A 7,260-nucleotide genomic window follows, 5' to 3' on the forward strand; every position below is an offset into this window, starting at 1 on the left:
CAAGAAATCAAAGTGAGGGGGCAGCATTGTGGCATAGTGGGTAATGCTGTCACCTGCACCGCTGGCATCTCCTATGGGCACCAGTTCAAGTCTCGGCTGCCCCTCCCCTCGCCTGCCCTCCCCTCCCCTCGCCTCTCCCCTCCCCTCGCCTCCCCTCCCCTCTCCTCTCCCCTACCCTCTCCTCTCCCCTCCCCTCCCCTCCCCTCCCCTCCCCTACCCTCCTCTCCTCTCCTCTCCTCTCCTCTCCTCTCCCCTCCTCTCCCCTCCTCTCCTCTCCTCTCCTCTCCTCTCCTCTCCTCTCCTCTCCTCTCCTCTCCTCTCCTCTCCAACAGCAAGTCCCTCCCTGGTGCACTGCCAGGCCTTCCTCCCACCTCAGGCTTTTGACCAACTCCATTCACTTCTTTTTCAAATTATTTTTATTTATTTAATAGATAGAGTTAGACAGTGAGAGAGAGAGACAGAGAGAAAGGTTTTCCTTCTGTTGGTTCACCCCCCCAAATGGCCGCTACGGCCAGCGCTGCACCGACCTGAAGCCAGGAGCCAGGTGCTTCTCCTGGTCTCCCATGTGGGTACAGGAGAGGCTGCTCCACTTCTGATCCAGCTCCCTGCTACTGGCCTAGGACAAAGCAGTGGAAGCTGGCCCAAGTGCTTAGGACCCTGTCACCCACATGGGAAACCTGGAAGAAGCTTCTGGCTCCTGGCTTTGGACTGGCCCAGCTCAGGCTGTTATAACCATCTGGGGAGTGAAAGCAGTGGATGGAAGACCTCTCTCTCTCTCTCTCTCTCTCTCTCTCTCTCTCTCTCTGCTTCTCTTTTAAATAAATAAATAAATTTTTTAAAAAGAAGCAAAATTGAATGCAAAAAATACAGGAGGATCCAGATATCCAACTTTTAAATAAAGATAGGCTGTTTTTCATTATCTTGTATCTTTTAGAGAGATTTATTTATGTTTATTTGTAAGGCAAAATGACAGGAAGAGGGTGAGAGACAAAAAGAAAGGAAGAGACAGAGGGGGGAGAGAGAGAGAGAGAGATCTTCCATCCACCGGCTAACTTCCCAAACGCCCACAAAATCCAGGATCCAGGGCTGAGTCAGGCCATCCAGGAGCCCAGGAACTCCATCCAGGTCTCCCCTGTAGGTGGCAGGGACCCAAGTTTTTGGGCCGTCATCAGCTGCCTCCCAGGTGTGTTCACAGGAAGCTGAGTTAGAAGCCAAGAGTAGCTGAGATATGAGATATGGGCATCCCATGGGAAGGCTTACCCCGGTGGACACAACTCCCGCCCCCACTGCTGTGTGTTATCACGGTAACGGAAGTTAGTTCTACCCAGCTGCTCCAGGTGCCAAAGCTCCCCTCATCCCTGCCGGGCAGGTTACCGACAGTTAACCATAACGAGCAGGGTGGCAGCAGGGGCTTTCTGTAGGCACGGTCTTCTGACTGTAGATCTTTCATTGACTATTTCCATTTGGGAGGCAACTTAGCTAAGTGTCTGTGTGGATACACATTTCCCTTTGCCTCTGCCTCCAGTGTGGTCTGGGATCACAGCCTGTCCAGGAGAGAGGCAGCAGGCAGGCAGCTAAAGGGGAAGCCAACGCCTCAGCGCTGAGCATGAAAGACCAGGGTCCCACGTGCCTTGGATGCCATATTTCACTGAGGGTTGCCCAGAAGCTGGAGGGCTGCCTCTTCCCAGGACACACCTCATTCTCGCTGTCACTCTCTGGTTAAGACCATAGGTTGGTAGGCAAGTCTCTCAATGTTCGCATCTGCAACAGAGATAGCAAGAGTGTCTGTCTCACAGGGCTGGGGACTAAATAAGAAAGTGTAGCTAGTGTTTAAACAGTGCCTAGCACGTAGGGGTCTTACACAGTACCACTATGGAACAAATATTACAAATAAAAGAGTTACAAATATGTATTACACTATATTTGTATGGATTACACTATAATAGTTGCACTATTACAAAAATAAACAGTCTGCTTACTATGTAACAAATATCACAAATATAAGTGTTACACAGGAGCAGGTGTTGTGGCATAGCATGTAAAGCTGCTGCCTGGGACGCCAGCATCCCATATGGGTGCCAGTTTGAGTCCTGGATGTTCCACTTCTGATCCAGCTCCCTGCTAATGGTCTGGGAAAAGCAGTGGAAGGTGGGTCCCTGTACCCAAGTGGGAGACCTGGATGAAGCTCCTGGCTCCTGGCTTTGGCCTGGTTCAGCCCTGGCCATTGCAGCCATCCGGGAGTGAACCAGTGGATGGAAGAGCTCTCTCTCCCAGTCTCTGTAGCTCTGACTTTCAAATAAGTAAATGAATCTTTAAATTAAGTGTTACACTATATCTATCTATAAGTATTACACTATAATAGTTACACTGTTAAAATACAGATGTTACATAGTACTGATTACTGTTGTAATCATCGAATTATCTCTTTCTTAAATTATTTTTATTTGAAAGGCAGAGACAAACGAAGAGTGACAGAGAGATCTCCTATCTGCTGATTCACTTCTTCAGTTTCCCCAGTCGTCATGGCTGGGCCAGGCCAAAGCCAGGAGCCCAGAACCCAATCCTGCACTCCCATGTGAGTGACAGGGACCCGAAGTTTTGGGCCATTACTGCTGCCTCCCGGGGTGTCTGTTAGCCTTCCGGAATTGGAACTGGAAGCAGAGGCGGGACTGGAGCCCAGGCGCTCCACCGTGGGATGCAGGCATCTTACCCACGCTGTCGGACTTCTGCCCCTTTTCTTCTTGCTTTCCTCCTGTTTTTATTCCTTTTTTCCTGCTGGTTTTAAGTGCCAGGCTTAATGGCTGCCCCGTTGGGAGTCTGGTTTTTCGCTTTGGGTTGGCACTCTGTGCGCTTCGTAGCTGGCACGCGTTGCGGTGACTTGCTATGTTCTGCCTTTGGCCTGTGCTCCTTTCTTTTCTGCTCACAGAGGTGGGAGCCAGCACTGCGTCCATTTTGCATTTGAGGGCATCCAGGAACACAGCCATTGAGGAACTCCTGCTCCAGGGCCAGACAGGTGGCAGGAAGGGTGAAAGAGACACGAGGCGCTAACATGTCTGTTGGAAGCTAAACACACAAAGGAACAAGCTGAGTCAAGTTGTCTGTTATTAAAATAGCCTGGGGAACAAACAAAACCCAAACACAGGCTGTTTGGAGGCTGGGGACTGTCAGTGTGAGGCCGAGGGGGTTTGTGGGACCTGCAGAAATATAGACCGACTTTTCCCAGAGCTGGTGGTCAGATGTTAGCAGTCTGTAGTCTCTGCAAAGGGCCTGCTTGTTGCTGCCAGGAGCAAGCAGTGTGGAGAGAGCTGCTGAGTCACCATGTTGGTGGACAGAGGACTTCGCCCATCCCTAATTTTTGCCAAGGAGATGGCCCTGCCCCAAAGACAATGGCACATTTGCTATTCGTCTCTTCACTGCTGTTGCCAGTTCTGTTCTATTTTTTTTTTTACTTGCCTGCTTTTCTATTGAGCTTTCTTTTTTTAGATTTATTTATTTATTTATTTGAAAGTCAGAATTACAGAGCGGGAGGGAGAAACAGAGAGAGAGATCTTCCATCTGCTGGTTCACTCCCCAAATGGCTACAACAGCTGGACCAGACCAAAGCCAGGAGCCAGGAGCTCCCTCCAGGTCTCCCACGTGGGTGGAGGGCCCAAGCACTTGGGCCACCTGCTGCTTTCCCCAGAGCGTTAGCAGGGAGCTGGATTGGAAATGGAGCAGCCAGGGCCTACACCAGCACGCACTGGGAGGCTGGCTTCACAGGCCGAGGTTTTACCTGCTTCCACCACGGCGCTGGCCCCTCTTTTCTTGGAGGAAACACAGCCTGTTCCTGCCCCTGCCTCATCTCCCTGCTCCAATCTCCCAGACAAGCTTCAGAATCAGCGTGTGACGTCACTCCCCAGACGCAAAGGCCCAGCATCTGCCAAGAATGAGGCTGAGGCCGGTCTCTTTCCAGCCTGGAAAGACGGGCACCCGAGGCGGAGCTCTCCGTCCAGGTGATCCTGCCCCAGGGGACGTTTGGCAAGGCCTGAAGCTATTGTTGGTTGTCAAGACGAGAGAGGGTGGTCCTGCCATCCAGGAGATAGAAAATAATCCCACACTGGACACAAGGCATATCTATCAACAAGAGGATGAGTAACGTGGGCTCTACATACACAGGGCTGTTCTGCACAATCAAGAATACACCACTGCTGCCCGGGGAGCACTCAGGATCTCACAAGCCATGTTATGCAAAAGAGGTCAGACAGAAGTCTATGCTGGTGGGTAAAAGTTCAAGAACAGGCGAATTAACCAGCGGTGGTAGGAGTCGGGATAGGGGTAGCTCAGGTGGGTGTGAAGGGAGTGGAAGAGCAGGAGGGGACCTTCTGGGTGATGGAATGTTCTAGGCTTTCATCTGGGCATTGGCCCCAAGAATGCACTCCCTGCTCAAGCGTTCAGTGACCTGCACGCTAAAGACGCAGCTCTTGGCTCTCAATCTTACCAAGAGAAAACTGAAGTGTTTGACCTGTAGGGAGGACCTAATTAAACCAGGCATGGACATCACAATGAATGGACCTCACGTGGTTGGTGATTTAGAACAGGTGTGAGTAGGACAGTGATGACTTTGAGGATATGTATTTGGAATAATGGATTTTACATACTCTGTCTCCTAAGTCCAACCCCTAATGGTGTTGGCACAGCTGGATATACACAAGCAGAAGAATGAAATTAGACCCTTACTTCACCCATGCACAGAAACCATCCAAATGGGGCCAGAGGTTAACCCACCCCCTGCAACACCAGCCTCCCATATCCCAGCACCCACGCAAGTGCTGGCTGCTCGCTTCCAACATAGCCGCCTGCCGATGTGCCTGGGAAAGCAGCAGATGATGGCCAAGAGCGGCGTTCCGAGCTCTTGGCTTTGGACTGAATTAGCCCTGGCCATTACGGCCATCTGGGGAGGGAACTAGTGGATGATTACCCATCCCCACCCCCGTCTCTCTCCCTCTCTTTCTGTCACTCTGCCTTTCAAATAAATAAACCTTTTTTAAAAAAATCATCAAAATAGATAAAAGACTTAAGATCTGAAATTGTAAAAGTACAAGAAAAAAACATACAGCAAAAGCCCCACGGACCAGCACTGTGGCGTAGACGGTTAAGCTTCCGTCTGCAGTGCCGGCATCCCATATGGGCACCAGTTCAAGTCCCAGCTGTTCCACTTCCAGTCCAGCTCCCTGCTAATGCACCTGGGAAAGCAGTGGTAGATGGCCCAATTACTTGGGTCCCTGTACCCAAGTGGGAGACCCAGAAGTTCCTGGCTCCTGGCTTCGGCCTGGCCCAGCCCTGGCTGTTGCTGCCATTTGGAGAGTTAACCAGTGGATGGAAGATCGGAGTGAACCAGAGAAGGAAGACCCTCTCTCCCTCTCCCTCTCCCTCTCCCTCTCCCTCTCTCTCTCCCTCTCCCTCTCCCTCTCCCTCTCCAACTCCCTCTCCTTCTCTCTCTGTATTTCTGCCTTTCAAATAAATACAAATAATTAAAAAAGAGAAAAAAGTCCTGTGACATTGCTCTAGGCAATGATTTTTTTGGATGTGATCCTAAAAGCACAGGCAACAAAAGCAAAATACACACATTGGGCCACATCAAACTAAAAAGCCTCTGCACAACAAAGGAAAACTTCAACAGAGTGAAGAGACAACCCATGGACTGGGAGGAAATACTTGCAAACCGTACATATGGGGAGGGATCAGCTCCCAAAATATATAAGGAACTCCTGCAAATAACCCCATTAAAGCTCTCTTCTCTCTCTCTCCGTCTGCTTCTCTCTCTCTCTCCCCCTCTCTCCCTCTCTCTCTCTCCCTCCCTCTCTCCCCCTACCTCTCTCCCTCTCTCTCTCTCTCTCCCTCCGTCTCTCTCTCCCTCTCTCTCTCCCTCCGTCTCTCTCTCCCTCCCCCTCTCTCCCTCTCTGTCTCTCCTTCTCCCTCCCTCCCTCTCCCTCTCTCTCCCTCCCTCTCTCCCTCTCCCTCTCTCCCTCTCCCTCTCTCCCTCTCCCTCTCTCCCTCTCCCCCTCTCTCCCTCCCTCTCTTCCTCTCCCTCTCTCCCTCTCCCTCTCCCTCTCTCCCTTCCCCTCTCTCCTTCTCCCCCTCCCTCCCTCCCTCCCTCTCTCCCTCTCTCCCCCTCCCTCCCTCTCACCCTCTCTCCCTCTCTCCTTCTCTCTCTTTTTCCCTCCTTGCCCCTTCCCTCCAGTCTGTCAGGTTTCCCCCAATAAACCCTTTCCCTTAAAAAAAATGACCAAAACAGATTTTTCTCAAAAGAAGACACACACGGAGAATGTATCTGTGACAAAAGGCTCAGGATCCCTGGCCTTCATGTTTAAAACTGCTGCCTAGAATGTCCTAATATGAGCTTGTGACCTGGTGTGAGACATACAGAAGGTACTCAACAAATATTTGTTTTATGAATAAAACTCACCTTTTCTCCAAAGTCTCTGTTGCTTGAGGGCACAAGTTTGTCTGATCCATGTGCGTTCATTCCCTAGACACAGGACTTGCGGTGGCTGACTGTAAAGTCTCTCTGACTCTACAAAGAGCCCCATGAGTCAGGCCTGGTTTCCTCACCTCTAAGAGGAAGTAAACAAGGCTTGCCGAGGCCACGGAAGTCGCCCAGGGCCACTCGCCAAATGCAAACCAGAGCTACCAGCCTCAGGTTCTGGAAAAGCTCGGCTGAGCTGGGACACTGGGCCTGCAGGGAGAGGTACTGCGCTCTCCATGAAGCAGTAGGACCAGGAAGTCTGGGAGGGGGGTGGGGAAGCAGGGACAGAAAAGAAGAGGGTAGGGGAGAGAGGATGCGGGCGCAATGGCTGCAGGGCTGCTGCGAGCTGGCTGCCACCCGAGACCCATGGTCCCCAGCCCAGGCACTCATGGCCGCTGCGTCCCTGGAGGACTTTCCCTCAGCAGTGAGGTCCATGCCACTGTTCAGAAGGCCTTGAGGTCGACTCTTCCACACGCTATGAGCCCACATTTGCTCTTTCGTTCTGCGTGGTGGAATTCTCCATAGATCACGTGTGTGATATCACAGCAGATAGAAACAGAGGCACAGGGGCAGGTGCTGTGGCTTAGTAGTGGGTAAAGCCGCCGCCTGCACTGCCAGCATCCCATATGGGCGCCGGTTCAAATCCCGGCTGCTCCACTTCTGATCCAGCTCTCTGCTATGGCCTGGAAAAGCAGTAGAAGATGGCCCCAGTGCTTGGACTCCTGCATCTGCGTGGGAGACCTGGAGGAAGCTCC

General features: G+C 51.7%; 1 long non-coding RNA gene across 1 annotated transcript; it reads right to left on the minus strand.

Moving 5' to 3' along the window:
* Window positions 1–432: 432 nt before the first annotated feature.
* LOC127487352 (uncharacterized) lies at window positions 433–6,567 on the minus strand. Its single transcript, XR_007914131.2, has 3 exons — window positions 6,446–6,567; window positions 2,711–3,063; window positions 433–1,761 (listed from the first exon to the last, which is right to left on the minus strand). It is a non-coding gene; the product is annotated as an uncharacterized lncRNA (long non-coding RNA).
* Between the last annotated feature and the right edge of the window lie 693 nt (window positions 6,568–7,260).

The sequence above is a fragment of the Oryctolagus cuniculus genome, chromosome 11 (assembly GCF_964237555.1).
Source record: "Oryctolagus cuniculus chromosome 11, mOryCun1.1, whole genome shotgun sequence".
NCBI lineage: Eukaryota > Metazoa > Chordata > Mammalia > Lagomorpha > Leporidae > Oryctolagus > Oryctolagus cuniculus.